Source organism: Balaenoptera borealis (genome assembly GCF_965194805.1).
Source record: "Balaenoptera borealis genome assembly, chromosome: 9".
Lineage (NCBI taxonomy): Eukaryota > Metazoa > Chordata > Mammalia > Artiodactyla > Balaenopteridae > Balaenoptera > Balaenoptera borealis.
The window spans coordinates 10,250,856-10,271,798 of record NC_138873.1 but is presented as its reverse complement, the minus strand read 5'-3'; the positions used below and the strand labels follow the sequence as shown (position 1 = coordinate 10,271,798).

The 20,943-nt window shown below is 37.6% G+C and overlaps 1 protein-coding gene across 7 annotated transcripts in view; it reads left to right on the top strand.

The window, feature by feature from the left end:
• ARID1B (AT-rich interaction domain 1B) overlaps positions 1-20,943 on the top strand; it is a 406,097-nt gene that overhangs the window by 258,408 nt on the left and 126,746 nt on the right. The window lies entirely within an intron of this gene.

Here is a 20,943-nt window from a genome sequence, read left to right as displayed (position 1 = left end):
GCGCTGTGTGTTTGCTGCTGCTATTATTTGAGTCTCACATCAACCCTGCAAGGGAGCTGTGGCAGGTCTCCGTTTCGTAGTGAATAACAGGACAGCGCTAAGGGGTTAAGTCACCTGCTTCACATCACACAGCTGGTGGTGGACCTGGGCACTGGGTTCATGTATTTTATCTCCTAGTTATTATGACTTTTTCCATCCATCTATTAAGGGTTTCCAGATTTAAAAAAAAAAAAAGAAAATACAGATCACCCAGTTAAATGGATAAAATTTAATATCAGTATGTCCCAAATATTGTAGGGTACATACTTAATACTAACAGATTATTTGTTGTTTATCTGAAATACAAATTTAACTTGGTTTCTGTATCTTATCTGGTGATCCTAATTCATCCATACAGAGTGTCAACTCTGTGCCAGTCCTTAAATGATAGTCCAGAAATTTAAAGGATAGTTGACTAAACCCTTTCTGTACTTTTTCATAACATATAAAATTTATATTTGGTTTTCACACAGTCCAGTTAAGGAGAACTAAATTGAAGTGTCTATGCTATAGTCTTCCCAAGCCAGCATCATGTTGTAGGTGGAAAAATATTTTTATGAGAGAGACACCATAGTAAATTTTTCCAGCAGCTAATAAACACTGAGTTTGCAGTGGGGAGAGAAAGACAGTAAATATGAAAGGAGCTAAAGATAGTCCCTGTTTACTGTCATTTTCTGGAGATATCCAAAGGTTTGACAAAGCAGTCGTGATAAGCTGAATCTCCTTTTCCAAATACATCACTACAGCATTAGATGGTTGCTTTTGCTTTCCGTTGCTATTGTGCTTACCTCCATTTCTGTTTTCCCTTCTGCTAATTGTTGTGAATTACTGTAGACATGCGTTTGGTTTTAAAGCTTTTAAAACTTCTCATAAAAAGTATGTGAAGTGAGGGTACCGTAAGAAATTGGTAACAGTGGTCTGGTCAGGACTCTCTCATCCTGTTCCTTCTGTGATGTTTTGTGGTTTTATGCAGAGCATCTGTTAATCTGATAATGTTTTAAAATACATTTTAAAGAAATAAGTCTCATTTCAGAAGGAGAATGGATGGGACCAACCAGACCATTGTTGCTCTAGGGTTTGAAGGATATAGAGAATTTCCCATATGGCGGCTCTTCCTTTTTTCAGTCTTCACAGATTTTACACTGAAATGCTCCCAGACAGAATATCTACCATTTACTGAACAACAAGTAAATACGAGATACTTTGAAAAGTACATGTACTTCTTCTTTTAATACAGTACCTTAAGAGGCAGGTGGTATAATGCCACTTTTACAAATGAAGAAATAGGCTCAGAGGTTAGGTAGCTGATACCAGCGGACATGTAATAAAAAGCCAGTACTTTTTCCATGCCACCAAGATGCTTATCTTCAGGGCCATTGTATTCTCTGTCAGAGATTTTTTAGATGATTGGTCTATACAAACTGGATTTAATTCTGTATTACTACTGTGAGAGCTGAGTCTGTGAAAGAACAATATATTAACTTATCAGATGTTAGTGAGTTAAAATAAAATGTGTAAAAAATGTAAAACTTTCATTAAATGTACTTCTAATAAGTCAAATTTCCTAATTTGTAATGGTTGTTTATGTATGGAATTAATGCTAGTGGGTAGGCCTAACAATCTATTCCTTGTAGAACTTTCAAATGACCAGGGTGTTAACCAGAGAATTGTAGTTCTTCATGATTCATCACAGGGTGACATTACTTTAGCAAATGTGCTTAAGTCCAGGTCTGATTCTCTATTCTGCAAGGCTCAGAAGGCAGTTTTATCAGGAGGATACCAAGAGATGGTTGAACTGTCTCTCTGGAGAAGACTCACTGACCACCCTAGTTGACAAGGCAGTGGTCTACCTGGTGGCAGATCTACACAGAAAGATGTCACTTTGTGAGTATGACATCAGAATGTGGGATGGTTAAATAACTTGAAGGTTTTGCAGTATCAGACTAGGATAGCCATATACATCCATTTCCACAATAGGCATTCCGTGCTGTTTTCCATGCTTCATTATTATATAATAATCTTCGTTATCTGTTGGCCTGGATTCCTTCTCCCATTCTCAGCTTTTTCTTGTAGAACCTCTGTGATTTTTCTTTTTCTGTGCTTCTACTGCTTGTCAGTGTCTCATTTGATCAGTAAAGTTTTTTTTGAGTTAGATCAGTTTAACTTGTCTGATTAAAGGAAGGTATCTCTAAGCCTAGACGTTTACCTTGCTCTTTAAGGTAACTTTACATATATGTATGCTCAACAGTATTAACTGTTCTTCTTGTATTTATAACACTGAGAATCTAAAGCCCATTTCTTAAGAAAGCTTGTTTAGCAGTGTCCATTTGTAATACTAAAGAGCAAAATAAAACATTTAGAGCCTGTATTGTTTTTCTAATGATGTAGAAATGTTCTTTGTAGCATTTCTTCTGTGTTTTGAGTATATTGTTGTTCACAGTGAAGACTTGTTTTAATTTTTACTCTCCCAGACCTCTCATTCGTGAGTCCTTGTAATCCAATCCAAAGTTAGTCAAGTGGAAAACGTTCAGTGCTGGCTGGAATCATAGCAGAGTCTTCCAGATGCTTCCTTAGCTACTGTTGGCCTGAAGAGTGTCACGCCCCACTGTCCCTGCATCCTCACCTGACTAGTCCCAATGAAACGTACTTGAGAGATAGGACCCTGGCATAATCCAGCCTCTCAGGTCAAGTCTCTGCCTTTTGAGTGTAATCCCCGATCCTTCTTTAGAACCTTGTCTTTCTCTCTTCCCTCTCCTCTTCTTCCTCTTTTATCTTGAAGTCTCACTCTCCTTCTCTCTCCCACCACCCCACCTTTTTTGGTGTCTTCTCCCTTTCCTTCCGGTTCGGTACAAATAAACATTAGAAGGAATTACATGTCTTGTTTTTTTTTTATTGAGAACTGAATTCAGTTCTGAATAAGTACTCTATCATCAAGTCCAACTACAGCTTTTGCACCAACTTTTTTTTTTTTTTAATTTATTTTTGGCTGTGTTGAGTCTTCGTTTCTGTGCGAGGGCTTTCTCTAGTTGCGGCAAGCGGGGGTCACTCTTCATCACGGTGCGCGGGCCTCTCACTATCGCGGCCTCTCTTGTTGCGGAGCACAGGCTCCAGACGCGCAGGCTTAGTAGTTGTGGCTCACGGGCCCAGCCGCTCCGCGGCATGTGGGATCTTCCCAGCCCAGGGCTCGAACCCGTGTCCCCTGCATTAGCAGGCAGATTCTCAACCACTGCGCCACCAGGGAAGCCCCCCTGCACCAACTTTAACATATTCTCTACTGACTGAGGTAGTTTGTTTAAACTAACAAAGAAATTATTATTTGCAAGTAGTTCTGTTTACATATGTGAAAAGTATAAAGTAGTGTTTAAGCAGAAAGATTATTAAAGCAGGATTTTGTCATATTTGGGGAAATTTACATCTCTGAGTCACTATCTAATCCATTGTAACGATGCTAGTTAAAGTCATGAAGAGTATAAGTTAAAAGAAATTCAAATTAATGAAAACTTAAAGGAAAATCTCAGACAAATGGAAAATGCTCTCAAAAATACTACTACTAAACGTAATAAAGATAAAACAGTTCTTTTAAGCTAGAACTGCTTTGGCTTTGGGCGTTACTGATTCTGTACCTTAATTGGGATGTATCCTTCCATACCTGTATACCTGTGAATTGGTTAATGTAAATTGTGGTGATTTTTGGTTTATACTTCCTTTCATTTAAATTCAAAAACCATCTTTAATTGATGAAATGTGTCTTTATGGTGCAGTTATTTCCAAATACTTCGAGCGCTGCTTGTGTCAATCCTTGACTTGTGGGCATGTTGGTCTTTGACCCAGAACTGGTAAATGAACCCTGCAGGGAAGTCATTAGAGAAGTGGAACAATTGTGGTGATGGGGTCAGGGGTCAAACCATAACCTACCCATCGGAACTTCCATTTAAATTGGACTCTTGCTTTCCTGAAAGCAGGTCATATATTTAGGGAGAATACTGAAAAAAGAGCTCAGCGCATGTCAGTGCTGACCTATCAGGATGAGATAGGACTCCAGAGATGGGTGGTTTGGGTTTGTTTTGGTTTGTTGCTTTTTTCTCCTGTGTCATGACAAATGACTGTGTGGTTGTTGTCTAGAAGTCAGTTTTTTCGATGTAAACGTCATGGAAGTATAAGTACAAGGAAGTACAAAATTACAAGTGTGCAGCTTGATGTGTTTCCTAAGTGAACGCACGCATACAATCTATACCCTGTGCAAAAAAACCCGCCAGAAACCTGGAAATGCTCTTCCATCCCTCAGCCCCCACCAAGGTGGACCCCTGTCTGAATGAAAGTCGGTGATATCTCAGAGTCCATGGCGCTAATAGTAATCCATTCTTTCCTTAGTTTCGCTACAGAAAATGATCTTATTTCTCCACTTTAAAATGTTAAAAGTTTTGTGTGAAGAAAACACAAACCTAATTCAAGGAGTTTATATCAACATCAGTTTTTACTTTTTCATATGACTATTAAAGGAAATTTTAGAAATGATGGGTGTCATGGAAGAGTATTCTTTCCTTTGCACTGAAAAATCAGTAGTTCAACAGTTACCCTGTAAGAACGTCAGAGAAAAGGGAAATTATAGTTCAACTCGTTTCAGTTTTGTTTTTACTATTCTTCCTTATATATTTTCTTGTATATATACCTTTTCTGAGGACTATAGATAATCTCAGAATTTTAAATTGTCCCCTGACAAATAATGCATATTAGTTTTAAAGTAGCTTCTATTAAATATCTAAATGAAGAAAGTCTTAATTCTAATGACATTTTTAGGCCAGAACACCATCTTGTTTGCATGATGATATTATGGTCTGTAACAGGTAGCTTATGTCTGGATTCAGGGTCATCTTTTATTCCAAAAAATGAATCACATTTAGTCCACTTGTTAGAACACTGGTGGTGGTGTTTTGCCACTCCCTTAGTCCAGTAGAGGGTCCGGGAGCTAATTGCGGCGGGGAAGATTTTCATTTTCCATCAAAGCAAAACTAAGAGGTTTTTGCTGGGAGAGGGAGAAGATGCACTTGGATTGTTAAATGATTTTCATCCTAGAAACACTGATAAGAGTACTTTTTTCTTCTACTCTGGCTTTTTTCTTTTCCTTTGTTTGACGTAGGAATAGGAATAACCAGGAGGAGGAACGAGGAGAGAAACATGGAAACGTGGGCATAGCTTGGGCTTTGAAGTCAGAGAGCTGGGCTGGACTCATGGCCCAGGCACCTCACCCTCGGAGCCTATTTCCTCATGTGTAAAATGCAGTTGGTTGTCCCTGCCTGATTTGACTGCTGTCAGGACTAAATGACAAAAGGGTTTGGATAAAAATATATAATAAAAATAGCTGTAGTTTATCATATTCTCACTATATGCCAAGCACTATTCTGTGTGCTTTCTTTTGTATCATTATAACCATAAATTTAACGCCACTTTTACCAGTTTATCAGTGAAGAAATTGAGGCCTCAATTTGAGAGTCTAAGTAATATGTGTATGGCTGAATGACTAGTAATTAGAAATAAGAAGTGAACCAGGGTCAGACCACAAAGCCCAAGCTCCTAACTGCTGGTTCTTCCCAGCTCCTCTTTTACCAGATAAGTAGTGGCCGTCTGTGGTGCCAGCAAGGTCGCCATGGTGGTGCACCTAGCACTCACTTCTGGAGGGAAATAATTGGGTTGAAATCGGGCTGATGCACTTTGCTAAGACAGAGTTTCCCTGCTCCCCCGAGCCCTGAGAAAGGGCTACAGTTTTCTTCCACTAAGGCACCAAGGTTCCGTGGGGCTGCACCTGCCCAGAAGGCTACTTTATTTTTGCTTCTCACAAAGGTTCTTCGTGTCCAAATGTATATGTACAGTTTTCCCTGCTGTTTAGCCTACCAATTTAAGGTTAAAATCTTAAACAATATTTATTATTAGCCGTGTCTGCCCAAAGCTTTCTCTACTTTGTTTGCTTTATTTTGCACAGGTAGTCATCGTTCTTTTCATTCACTCATCCAGGAACTACTTAAACACTTACTATGCATATTATACTGTGCTTTATATTTTCCTGCCCTTTGTTACTTTCTCCCATTTTCTTTTGGTCTCTCCTTCGCCCTTTTCTTCCTGTCTTTCTGTTCTACTAGATGTAATTGTGTATCACATGTGGCCAGCTTTTCCAGAAGTTCAGTTAATTCCGCTGTTCTCAGGAATTTAAATTCTGTTTGCACTGTACCCCACACGTTTAAGACCTAAAACAATTATAGATACTTCGGAACTCAGAACTCTATAAAATATTTACCATATCAGATTGCACTGGGGATCCATTGCAGGTTGAGAACTGTGCTAGATCACAGATGGTATACTTCATGGATTATGATTTCACAAAACAGTCTGTCTTCACAGTTTGCTTCTCTTCTGTTTCACTCTTGCGAATCCTGTGGGTGTAGTCGCCAGACAGAATGAAAAAATCGGATGCTTTATCAGTTTCAGTGATAAAATACATTTACCTTCTTACTGTTTGGATCCCCTCTGAATGTAGTCATGAGTTCCTTTGCTGTGTTGGAGGCGGGCATCCTGCCCAGGCAGGTCACAAGGTAAGAGGATGTGTATATTCTGTCTTTCTGTGGCCATGGGAGGCTCTTGCCCTCTGAGGTGCCACTTTATAGCCTCTTGGTTTATGGGCCTGTGCGTGTCAGCTAGTGTGATTCACCCACAAGGAGATGGAGTGAACAAGAAATTAGAGAACGAGAGAAAACATTCTGTGAGGCTCACCAAAGGGTACAAATTAGAAAATGAAAGATTTGTTTTAAATCACCGAAGGATCTATTAAACTGTCCTACTGTTGTGCATCCTGGGACATCTCTGCTACATGGTTTTGCATGTTGGTCTTCCTTTTATCACTGACAAAGTCATATCCTTATCACTAAGTGAAACAAGAGATTTTGAGATAGAGGCAGGTACCTAGATACATAGCGTGAAATAAACTTAGAAAATACGCTTAAGTAGATATACGTGCGCTCTCGTGAGCAGTAACGCGTGCGCGCGCACACGCTCTGTCCTTTGAAATCTTGAGTGAGGTTAGCAATGTCAGCAGTAATGTTTTAACGAAGATACTTAGAAACCTGCATTCTAATGTAGTCTGTGTCTATAGAACCTGTGCATAGTTTTGATAAAAATAATTTAGCCTCTCTGGACCTCAGTTTCACATTTTAAAAACGCAGGATAGGAGTCAATGTTTACTATGGCTTTGTTTAGTTCTGAAAATTCTGTGCAGCTCATAACAATCCATCTTAAGCGTTTCTCTTCCAAGGGAGTCAAACTTCGCTCTCCCCACGTTTTATTATTTACCTTATAACACATTTGTACCTGAAATACTGGATATGAGCCCTAACAACTCTTAAGAATTGGTGAAGTCTAGTTTGGTTAATACTAGCCTGAGTTAGCTGTTGAAGTCTAAAAATAGGTCCTTTTATTTTTTTATATACTATTCATGTCCTAAGTGTGTCAGATTTGGGACCCTTGTTTTTACTATTTATTACTGTTGACAGAATATTCAGTAGTAAGTTCCTGAGAACTCTTTACTGCCTAATATTGTCAACCGTGGGCTACGTGGTTATAAAGCTACGAATCGAAAAATGTAATATGATGTTGGCCGTCCACTGCAAGTTTAACACCACACACAGATTTCTTATACAGGCTACAGTTAATGCAGTAACTTAGCTGCTTCAGAAATATTCTCTAGAAAAGCCCACCTTTCCCCACCAATGTAAAGTAAGGCCTGTTTTGGTTTCTTACCACTGTTGGACATTTAAACTCCTCTCTTTTCAGCATTTATTTATGTTCCTTGTACCAGTGATGTTATGCTAGTCAAGGGCAATCCTCTGTGAATGCTAAGAACATAGACCAATTGCCAGTATCTAAAGCAAACATGGAGAATTTTCTCTGTGAAGAATTCAACATCAGCTTGACACTAATAATCATGAGTGGTAGGTAATGAGAGGCTGCAAGCCAGTGAAAAGTAATTCTGCAAACATACCTTTCTTTGTAACACACCCGCACTTAGTAGCCCAGTTTCTATAACTGACTAAGTAACTGCACAAATTGGTATTCCAGCATCCTAGCCTCTGAGAACAACTTTCTGCTCTTGGAAACTTTAATTATTCTCTTAAAGGGGGTGATGTGGGACACATAGAATTTTTAAAATTTACCATTACATAAAAACTTCACAAATTATAAAACTGAAAATCAGCTGGGGAAAAGATGTTCATTTTTTTGATAGAGGATGACAAGTCAGTTGGTGCCTTATTTATTTTTGTATACACATTATGCTTAGAGATGTGCTGTTTTGGGGCTTCCCTGGTGGCGCAGTGGTTAAGAATCCTCCTGCCAATTCAGGGGACATGGGTTCGAGCCCTGATCCGGGAAGATCCCACGTGCTGTGGAGCAACTAAGCCCGTGCGCCACAACTACTGAGCCCAAGTGCTGCAACTACTGGAGCCCGCACGCCTAGAGCCCGTGCTCCACAACAAGGGAAGCCACCGCAATGAGAAGCCCGCGCATCGCAACGAAGAGTAGCCCCTGCTCGCCGCAACTAGAGAAAGCACGCACGCAGCAATGAAGACCCAACGCAGCCAAAAATAAATAAATAAAAATTAAAAAAAAAAAGAGATATGCTATTTTGCTCTTCTTAAGAAAAAAGACTAGAAGGAAATATGGCAAAATGTTAGAATTTGGTTAGCTCTAAATAGTGGCACTACTGAGGATTTTTATTTTCTATTTTGTTTTCTGATATATTTCTCCTTTGTTTATATTACTTAAAGATACTTATTTTATTTTTCCTTTTAAAGAAAATAAATGACACCATGAAGTATATTTTTGTTGTTGTTGCTGAAGAAAAATATGTCTTCATTTTGAGTTAGTAAATGGAATCAAGTTTATCAGATTTTTTTCTCATTTGAATTAATATGTGTATTGGGATAATTGGAAGTGTGATGTTCTCAGCCCTTCTTAGAATACAAGGACTTAAAATTAAGAAAGAATTGAGATTTGCATCTCACTTTTTAAATATTACAAAACTAAATCTTCTGTTCTATTAAGAGGCATTGATAAGAGCTCTTAAGATGTAGATTTGCCTTATGCAAAGGGTAATGTTTATCTTTAGAGACCCAATAATACATTCCTATTTTTTAATTGCTAAAAATCAACATCTCTGTCATTAGTAGATTTGTACCTCCTTTTTTTGTTACTAGTTAAAAATCCTCAGTAAAATAAAGTTAACACTAAATGTCACTTCATAATTGCAGTAATGATCACACAGCTGTGCTTCCCTCAGTTTGTAACACATGTCAGCATCAGTTTAGGAGCTCAGCTTCACTTCCTGCCCAGATAGAATTCTGCAGACTGTTATTGTGGTGAGAAAGCAGAACGTGCTGTTGGTCACTGCTGGGCTGCGAAGGCCAGGAGTGAAGGTGCTCCAGCTCTCGGAAATGCCAGGCTAAGCTCTGCCATTGGCCGTGCTTCTGTCCTTTCTATATTTATTTACTTGCTTACTTATTTTCTTACTTACTTTTCAAGTATTTTTCTTTGCTAGATTAAGAACCATTTTGTTTATGAGTATCTGAATTTTCAAGGAGGAACTCTTACACTTAAATGAACCTGTAAGAAGCCCACAGAAAAGCAAGTGCCTGCAGCGCTAATAATGAGAACTGACAAGGCAATCCTGCTGGGTTTATTTATGACCTTCTGCCTTTGTTAGCTCTTGTGAGAAATTCCTTTCTAACCATAACAATATTGTTGGAGTTTGGCACTGTACAGAGAAATCCTACCGAGCCCTGAGGCCCACAAACTGGCACTCATTCAGCTCATAACAGATTGCTATGCTTGTTGTAGTTTTACATTTTTCCTTCACTCCTCTTTTATTTAATTCATAAGTAGTTTTCACCAATCTTTATATACATGCTTTAAAAATATATTGCTTTTATTCTCAGAGCCAAAATCCATCTTTTCCTTTATACGATGTCTTATCTACTTAGCAGTGTTGAAGAAAATTCAGAAGAGAACAGCATACAGAAAGGCAAGAAGAGACAGGTATATGCAACACTAGGACAAATCACAGAAAGTCATGTCACATTCTACCAACTGGTGGACCATTGTGGCACTCCTAAACAGTCACATGTGCTTACTCATTCTAGAAGTTAAAGTGAGCTCAGTAGAACAAATTTAACTCCGGTTATAATTTTATGATACTTGGCTTATTATTTAAACTCCATTTCGATACTTTAAGACCGTGTTTAGCTTGCTTGCTTTCTTTTACAATTTCCAAATGAAATGGGAGATTTAAAAGCATCAATTCACAAAGAGAATTGTGTTTAAAATTGTAGTTTTCTTTGGAAGTAAAAGGAAATCAATAATTTTGAACACGTAACTCTTACAACGAGACCCTTGACGGCAGTGTTCTGGATGGAGTTATTTAGACCATAGAAGACAGAGAAACCTGAAGCAGTGGTATTCAGTGTTTCCTATTAACTGGTCCTATTTCTTCAGTGTTGCCAACAATGATAGATTTACAATTGTATTAGATTCTGTCTAAAATATTGATAGACATGTGACTTCTGTTTCTTCTGAGACTCCTTGGGTTCAAGATGCCAGCTTCTGTGGGGAACCAGCTCTGTGGGACCCATTTAACTAAAAGTGCCTGTGTCTGCGTATGTTGAGTGTTCATCACTTTTAGCGGTTGCGTTGTCAGGCTGGGGCCTGCTGTATCATAAGGCCATACTATTAAAATCAATATTTATATTTTTGCTTTGTTCCGTTTGCCTAAAATTTGATTTTTAAAGTTTTCCTCCGCCATCTTACTCAAGTATGTACAAACAGACTTGCTAATGAAGACCATGAGGAAAATTTTATTAAAATACCTTAGCCTGTGATAAAATGTGAAAAGTATGCATATGAGCATAATTTTTATTTGTCCAACTTTGTCTTGTTATTTCATTACCATGTACTTTTGCATTAAGTTTTAACGTCTATTCTGAAAATACTAATATGATTTAGTGCTACTACTGTTCAGCTGTTTCCCATCTTTTAAATGGACTTTTGTTAAAGACTGTTGAAATCTGTAGGTTTGCCTTTTGTTTTATTTCTTTCACAAAAAACTTCAGCATTTATTAAAATAACTGCTCAAGTACAAGGAAGAAAGAGAAAATCCTCCCAGATCCAATCACATAAAATAACCACTGTTAAAATGTTATTGAGCATCAAGGGTTAAAAATATATATATATGCACACACACATATTTTACATGTATACATAAATGTATATGTTCGTGAAATATTTTCTACTGTTTTACATAAATTAGATACTGGTAGTTGTTTTTCTGCTGTTACTACTGATTTTCACTCAACAGTCTTTTCAAAAAAAATTACATTATTTAAAATATATATTTCTAATAATTATTATGTATTTTTAGATAGCCCACTAGTAAATTGATATTTAGGTGGTTTCTAGTTTTTTGCCGTTTTAACATCTAGTTTTCTAGATGTGAACAAGAAATATTGTTTTAAATTTATCTGAATACTGTGTGACATAATAAAAATCAAACTCTGATGGCTAATATTTATTAAATGGATTCTTGATTAAACTCATTTAGTTCTTTCGGCCTCTTTGAGTCAGATCCATTTTATAGGTGAAGGAACTGAGGCTTTGGGATATTAATTCACTTGCCTAATTCACACCACTAAGAACTGATGGCGCAGATTTGAACCAAGACTTCACAACCTGGGCTGATTACCTTTTCCAGTCAGTGCCCTCTTTCTTGTGCAGTGTTTATAATTGGTGATACTACATTTTATAGAAATGCCAAAGGCTGTTTACTTAGTTATGTTAACAATTAATATTATACTATTTTCCTAACACACACATTATTATCTGTTAAATATTTGTTAAAGAACAGAAGGATACCTTCATGCCACTGCTGTTTACTCATCCATCTTATAAGTGAGATATTTTTCTAGAAGTCATTTGTTAATTCTTTATTCTGCATTTTACATTATAAACAGGGCTTTTTAAAAAGCGTACATATTTGAAATGTGTGTATGGTTATATGTGTATGTATGCATTTATATACATACATAGCAACTATTTATTGAACATTTACTATATGCTTAATACTTATTTTTCATAATTATATTTAATCCTTACCATGGCATTGTTAATATTTCCCCCCTATTTTAGATGGTGAATGTGAGGCTCAGTGAAGTTAAGTAACTTGCCCAGGATTAGGGGAAGAAACGATGGAGCCGGGACTTGATTTCAAACTGCTCTTACTCCAGAATTTATGCTTTTAACCGCTACACTATTACTGTATACCTACGTTACAGTAAATATTTAATGAGCACTTATCTGGCGCCGGGCAGCATGCTTAGTGCTTTATGCAGAGCATTTACCTCATTTAGCCCCACCCAGCACTGTGAGGTCATTACTTCTGTTGTCCCTGTACTGCGTGCGGATGAGAGGTGGCGGCTGATGGGACTCAGTCGTTTGCCTGAGTCCTCTGAGTCAGTGAGAGAGCAGCTAGCGTTGGGAGCAGCTGTGTGGTCCCAGAGTCCGATTCCTTGCAAGCTCCCACCCCCAACACAATACAAATATTCAAGAGAAAACTAGCATCTAATAAATGCATTTTAAAAGCAAGTCATTAGAGGAGGGGAATAAGATGTAGAGATTCAGAAGGAGGCTTCATAGCACTTTCCAGGGATTTTTAGGTTGATGAAGAGTTTAAGTCCAATTTTATTTCAAAACTTATGATTTACTGGGATAAAGAGCAATTCAGCAATGTGATGGGCTTGCGAGTCAGGTTATTTGGGTGTCTCCCTTGTTCAAAGGTTTTAGAAGGCTAAGGAAATGTGAATTTTACCCTTCTGCCTTTCAGAATCCTGTATCTTAATTTGTTTACGCCTTCTCTGAGACCACTTAAAGTGGTCATCAGAGAAAACTCTGTTCTTCTTGTTGGCCTGGGAACATGCTCCAAGCAACAGGATAATTACCTGTACATGTGAGGTACAGTCATACCCTTGCCTAGCATACAAATGGCTCTGTTGGGAGGTTGAGTGTGAAACATGCTGGACTTCAAGACCTAACTCAGGCCCTTCTTTACTGATACTATTATCATCATCATCGTTATTATTATTGGTATTAGAAGTTTCTGTCTGAAACCCTGAAAAGGTTTATAACCACTGCCTTTCAAGAAGTAGTTTTGAAGTAATATATTATAAAATGGTTATATGCTCTTAGGAAGATTTGTTATGTAAAACTGCCCTTTAGTGCCAGCACTTGAGGTGTTAAGTGACCAGCTGCCCCTGTACAAAGTTGAAAACAACCTCTCATCTGAGTGAGTCTGTAAACCATAACTGAAAATGAGAAAAATGCATGTTTTTAAGTTTGACTTTGGGGGGAGTGTTGCATGTATTGAATTTCACTTTAAAATATAAAAATAACCTTTACACAGCATTTCCATCTGTAATCTAGCCAGGCTGATCATGTAAAAAAAAAAAATTCTGGATTCTCTACTTTTTTCTAAAATATTCAGGCGTCTCAAAAATGATTCCTATGGAAATATAAAAACACTTTCTGTTATTGAAGCTATTAGACTCTTTCTATATTTAAAACTTCCTTCAAATTTTTAATACTGAAGAAATGAAACAACTCTTGTTTTTACATTTTTTGACATTAATACAAAGGGTGATATGAATTTAAGGAAGGAGTTTGTGATTTGAATTAATAAGGCCTGAGTATTTATTTCATTGTTATTATATTTCTGACTTATTCTTTAAAACGAGTGATTTGAATCCTGTATCTAATATATAAATTAGCCTCAGGAAATAATATCTTATGTTTTAAAAGTGATATTCTTCACAATTTCCATATCATTTGCTTTATTCATTATATTGACTCATTGAGAAAATAAACATTATAATCCCCATTTTGCAACTGAATAAAAGTTTAGATTGTCTTGTTCATAGCTGATCAGTGGTGGCACCAAGCTTTAAACTCCTCTTACAGCCAGCACTCTTTCTTCTACAGCATAATGGTCTCTCTGTGGTAATACTTCTGCATTTGTGATTCTTAAATAGTGAGTCATGACGGGTGTTTTTCTTAACCACTTTCCAGTACTCAAATATTTGTTATAACTTCATTGATAGGATTATTGTTGAAAACCTGTGTTCATAAACAGTGCAGGCGGTCTTTGTCTTACTCATTAAAGAGCTTATGAATGATGGAGCGGACACCTGAAAAACAAAAACAAAACAAAAAAACCTACCTCTTCTACACATAATTTCCCTTCTCTTTTGTTGCTACTGTCTGGGTTTCCGTTTTTTTAACCGGCTTCCTAACTCTTGCTCGACTTGGTTCCCCTAGAGCCTGCAGAGCCTTCCCCGGTACCCGCTGGGATCAGGAAACATGGGGAGGGCACATTTCCCTGCCTCTTCTTCACTCTTCAGCCACTTCCTTCCAGTAACACTGCTGTCTTGCACTGTATCCCCAGTGACACACAGTTCGGGCTCTCTAACCCACTGCCTCTCCCTTATGGTTAATAATGATAATAGCTTACACTTACGGAGATCCTACTGGGCTAATTCTTTTACGTATAACGTCTCATTTAATTCTCACAACAACTCTTTTTTGACAGATATTAGTATTTCCCCCATTTTATAGATGAGGAGAGTGAGGCACAGAAAGGTTAAGTATGTTGCCCACGGTCAGGGTCAGCGTCAAAGCCGAAGTTTGAATGTAAGTGGTCCTACTCCAGAGTTTGCCTTGTAGCAGATGCTAACAATTCATTAAAACTCAACACGGGAAGTTGTGTAGTTGATAAATATGATGTGGGATCATAGAGGAAGGAGCTGTGTAGCTCATTCTGGCGCGGTAGATGTCGGGGGAGACTTTACCAGGATGGTAATGGACGGCTCTTGGAGGGAAGTAGGGCTTAACTGAGTGGACAGTGCAGAGGTTCGTTTCGGGTTAGACCACGTCCTCCCCTCTAGTCCGTAGACGGTGCTCCTCCCACTCTCGTTACCTCTTCTGATCTTTGCTTACTGCTGCTGCTCTAGACTTTGAATTTCCACTACCAGGTTAACAGTCCACTACTTTCTTTTTGTTCCTTCTCTTCTGTATTAGTTCAGTATTGCTACGTTGAGATTTTTGGTCAGTTTTCTATCAGTATTGTTTGTGAGCTTCCTATTAACATTTTTAGTTCTAGCTCATTCAGTTTCATTGCTGTATGGTATCCCATTTTCTGAATATATCTCTTGATTTTATATTGCTGGAAGATCAGATTGTCTCCATTTTTTTTTTAAACTATTACAGTACTGAAACAATGCTACTATGCTTGTATATATGTGCATGTGCCAGTGTATAAACCTAGGAGTGGACATTCTGGGTCATAAGATAAATGCATCTTTAGCTTTACAAGATGCTTACCAATTGTTGTCCGAAGTGGCTATACTAAGTTATATTCCACTAGCTGTGTCTGGAAAAGCAAAGAGTGCATATTTTTCTCTCTCCCGTATTTTATGATCATGAAATCTCAATTGGAGGTACTACTACCATTTAGTGTTGATAAGAGTATCACCTAATCATCATAAAGGAACTTAAGTTGCACCAAAAAATATATATAAGACAATTGTCTTGACCATGTAAAAATGAATGGAGACAGGACATCTCCTCCTACATAAGAATTCCAGATAATAAATGTAAAAGGAATGAAGGAAATAGAAAATCAACACTATTAGAACACTAGAGTAATGCTGCAGGCAAGATCGACTGATAAATGCTAAAATTAGCAGGCAAAACTTTAAGGTGAAACAGATATGTGCATAGTTGCAAATATATCCCCCCAAATATGTACTAATTACTGTGTGGTTTTAACATACATGCACTAATTCTTTGTTAAGCCTCCTCCAAGAGGTGGAACTTAATTGCCCTCCCTTGGGTGTGGCTGGGTTCAGTGACTCCCTCCTCATGAACAGAGTGTGGAAAGGGCAAAAGAGCAACTTGACAGTGAAGGAACCTGGCACACGGCACTTTAACCACGTGATCCAAGTTAACATCACCTGTACTAAGTCGTGTTGATATCACACCCCTATATGTTGCTTTGCGAAGGAGGTTTCACTTCTGTGGTATTATTCCCCGAAATCTATAACCCCAGCCTAACCATGAGAAAGCACTAAACAGACACAAATTGAAGGACATTCTACAAAATACCTCAGGAGTGCTCTTCAAATGTGTCGTGGTTGTGAAAAACAAGGAAAGATTTGAGAAATTGTCACGGATTGGAGGAGACAAGGTGAATAAATGTGACATGTATCCTGGATTGGGTCCTGGAACAGAAGACGGACATTACTGGCAAGGCTGGTAAAATGCAAATTAAGTCTGTAGTTTCATTAATAGTATTGTACCGATGTCAAGTTCATAGTTTTGATAAACATGCCATGGTTACTATGTAAAATGTTAACTTTAAGGGAAACTGAGTGAAAGAACAGTCAGTACTGTCTTTGCCACTTTTGGGTAAGTCTAAAGTCACTTCAAAACAAAAGGTTTTAAAAATCCAGTGAAGGATGTAGAACAAGTGTGTATGTTCATAGGGCTCACGTGACTGCGGAAAATGTCAAAAAACGAAGTTTTAGTATTATTCTATGACAGAACTTCCCTTTATTCCACGTAGACTCGGTACAATTTGTGAGTTGTGTTTTTTTTTTTTTAAGTTGCTAATTTATTTGCAGTTCCTATACGTCTTACTGTTTTAAAGTATTTCATTGCTATACACTGAAGAAATAGATGTCTCCTGAGGGTTCGTGCCTTTTTGTTTCGAAATTTTATTTTCAGAATTTCTATATGCTAAGCATTGTACTTCTAGGTAAACAATAGTGGGTCTTTTTTGTTTTGTTTTTTACCATGAGAGATGCAAAAAAGTTGGTGTTGATTGCTTTTCTGCCATAAAGATTTATGATGTACTTTTAGCAATAAGACCTCATATCAGTAGACAAACTCTAAATCTTACATATTTACGTATCTTGTTAGTTTGTCAATTTGCTTTCAAAGCACGTGGGTCATTCATACTTATAGTTTCATACCTGGCACTGATACTTGTAAAGCACCAACCCATAAACCCACGTCCCTGCCCCTGCATGTCATGAGCGGATTTTCCTCCTTTGTAACTAAATGTCTTCAGAGTCACCGGTTTGGAATAGAATATATAGTTAAAGAACATAATCTGTTAAATTATGTTACTCATATTAGTTTTTAGACACTGTTGTGCTGTTTTAAGGATAAAGGCTGTTACCCTTCAATTCATTTTATCCGTTAATTCTTACATATAAATGAAAGGAATAGGATGCCTGTAGACTTGTGAAATTATTGCAGTTAGAAAGCACACTAATATTTAACCTGGACTATAGTTATTTAGGCACTTTTTGTTCATTTACTTGTTAAATTTTATATAGTGCTAAAAATATATCGATTTTTTAAAAAGTTTTACAAATTTATTTTTGAATGGTACCTGTAATTTTAATCACGTTTAAAGCATTCTTTGCTCATAAACATTTGAAAACAAGGGGGGTTTTTTTGGCTTTAAAACGTTTAACAATTCTCATTTGGCACCCACTGTATTTTTTTGTGTGTTTGTTTGATAATATTAAAACTCGCCGTTTAGACCTCTGTTGGCCCCCTAGTTCCTAAAACTGTAAGCCCATATTCCTTGGCGTGGGCATGTGAAGTCATTCACAACTGCCTCTTCAGCCTCATCCTCTCTCGCTCTGCTTTTCCAGCCTCCCTGATCTCCTCACCCTTCCCAAGGGGCATGGCCTCCCTTAGTTCTTTTTGCCTTCACACATTGTTCTCTCTGCCCTCCACTTGTCCACAGGGCACACCTTCACTCCTAGTCTGGACCTGTGTCAGACAGCAGCCCCTGGGCAGATGTGCGCTGGCTGAAGACGTACCGTTCTTTATTCCACGACACTTGTTAATTCGCTTTTTCTTAGAATTTCTGTTTAGCTGTTTGTCTCTTTTCATTGAGACTCCATGAAAGGAGGACATTTAAGTGTACAAGATCACCTATACAGGCCAACTTAAACATAAAATGTCATCCACATGTAAAAACTGCCTTCCACCTTCTTTCCCCCACTGCCTCCCACCTACCCACCCCGCAGCTCCATCTACTAACCTTAGAGAGGGCATGCCTGCCTAAGGGTAAGACTCAGTACCAATATCTCTCCCCAAATTATTCAGTATTCTCACTTTATTATATAGTTTTAGTTTCCCCCAGTAGCCTGTCATTTGTATTAATTAGTATATTCTTTAAGATGCCATTGCCCTTAGAATAACAAAGGGCCAGCAGTTATTCATATGTGAGTCTTTTTTAGTGTTTTCAGCACTGATTTGGGCCCTGACTTGAGGTCGGGAAGGGTCCTGGCTATTTTGGACAATGAAATCAGTTAAAAAACATTTTGCCTGGTAGGAACAACGGACTGGAGCTCACAAGGTGCTGTAGTCTCCTCATGAAAGAAAATGTACATAACATCTGTGCCATGGAGAATGGTAGTCACAGTGGGTATCGCTAAACATCAAATCGTGATCATGAGCGTCACCATTATCACCTGAAAGGGTAGCCTAGGATCAGAACCGACAGTGTTAATCCCAAATTCCATACAACCAAAAGATAACTGTAAAATAAATTTTCTTACCAAATTATTTTTAAGTTCAAGACTGCCCATACTGTGGTTACGGGTCTATGTGTTGTTATTCCTGGTCTACATAATGTCTGCTGTTAATAGTGGAAGAACAGAGACTCTCCCTGGGCAGAGTTCAAAAACAGAATAATTTAGGATCCCCCTGAGGCCTGTGCAATGGAGAAAAATTCCCTTACATGATGCATATTTCATACTTACATTGTTCACCACTTCTAAATTTAGAATGGCAGCACATTTCATATCAGGGGTTCTAACCCAAGGACCTTTGAGAATAGCTTTTATTTTGGGTGTGAATTTTTTAAAAATCAAAGGAAATATAACCATTATAAAAATTTTTGCTTATGATAGTATGCTTAACTCTGAGTCCTGCTTTTGTAAAGTATCAGTTTAGCTGATTATCCTTATATATGTCCCTTTAAATTGAGAGTAACCCATAATGGAATCTTTGCTTGAGAAAGAATGCAAATGAATCAGGTGAAAGTAATTTCCCCAAAAAATGGTTCTTGGCTACCTCCCTTAAAATGAATTCTGACTCATTAATTTTCCTTGTGTTATCCCTGGCTTTAGATATGAATTTGTCATTTGTTGAGCTTGTGACTATTTTTAAATTAAGATCAAATATTTTTTTTCCAGTTGACCTTATACATATTAAGGCTAAGAATTGTATATATTGTCACATATAACGAAGAGATAAATATTTGTTATTTGGACATGTTTAACAAGAAAGTGAGATATATATAACTTTGTAAGAAGATGCTTTGCAGGCCTAAAAATTAGTGCTTGGAAGGATTTTCTTTGTGGATTCTGTCTTTCTGTGCCTTTGCATTTTTTAATTCATTTAGACAGGAAGTCTAAGCTTTTAACTCATTTGCTGTCTAGACAAATGAAAGCAGCAGGGACTTTGGTGGGCGTCTTTGAAATACACTGTTACATGGGTTTGTGCTGAAAAGAAGCCTACAAACATCATGGAAATTAAACAGTCACTGTGAGGTTTTTCCTTTTGTGTATATATGTCAGTCAAATTATTGGCTCAATTCTAATATCAACTTCAAGGTGTATTTGTATCCCATGTCTAAAATGATAGTTCTAAAATAAGGTTGGAGGGTATGAAGTGATTTTACAGTGTGTTTCCAAAGAGCTAAGCATCTAATGAGGCTGGATGCTTGGCCTCCAGGATGCTAATTGGAAACAGAGGGCTGAGAATTCATTGCTAAATTTTAATAGCAATCTCAATCGTTTTCACTAGAGCATTTATGGTAAATATTCAGAAACGTTTGCACGTGCTGACTTACTTTGTACAGTATTTGCAGCTGTATTTTACTGTAGAGCTTATAAATTCAGTGACGTTCACCAGTGACCAGTCAAATCCTCCTCTCTAACACCAGACCTGGTGTGAGGAGTCACTGCCCTTAAGAAAGTTAGGGTCTAGTTGGAGAGAGAAAAAGAAAAACTGCATGCCAGGATTTGATACTCAATATTCTAAAAAGGAGAAGAGACACTATTTCTGCTTTTGAAGATCACTGAGAGACTTTTTAAAAGACCATTGAGCTGGCATTTTAACCTGTGCTTCAAACCCATGGGAAGTCACAATGAGAAATCATTAACTGTATCCTATTAAAATCCTTAAACAACAGACCTGAACTCGTCTCATTGATTGAAATATCTTCTCTGTTTCTAATTCAGTGTTTATCCTCATCCTCTCTTGGGGCACTTCTGAGCAAGAGATGCCCAGTGTGTGTGACGCTTTGCAGTTTTCTACCAGTAGCTGATCTAATACCGTCCACTAATTGTACTGAGAACCATAGCTGAGAGTATTTTGGAGTTATTTGCTTTTTTAAAAAACCCACTTACTTAATTAAACAAGGGAGTAAAATTTTCTAACTTATTCCCAGTTCAAGACAGTAAGACATCACTAGCATTGACTGAATTTATCCTTTAGTAAACAAACTTATTAGATAAATTGATTACCATCAAAACCAAAGATGTCTCTAGATGTAGTAAGTCATAATATATGAACGTAAAGTATTTTTAGGGAAGATCATATATAGTATGCAGACATATTTATACGTAATGTTGTATGTCTATTTTATATATTTGCAGATCTCTAAAAATTCCTCCTGTGCTCCTTCCTGGCATGTTCTTATATACATTCCTCTGTCACTGCCCTCCCCCACCC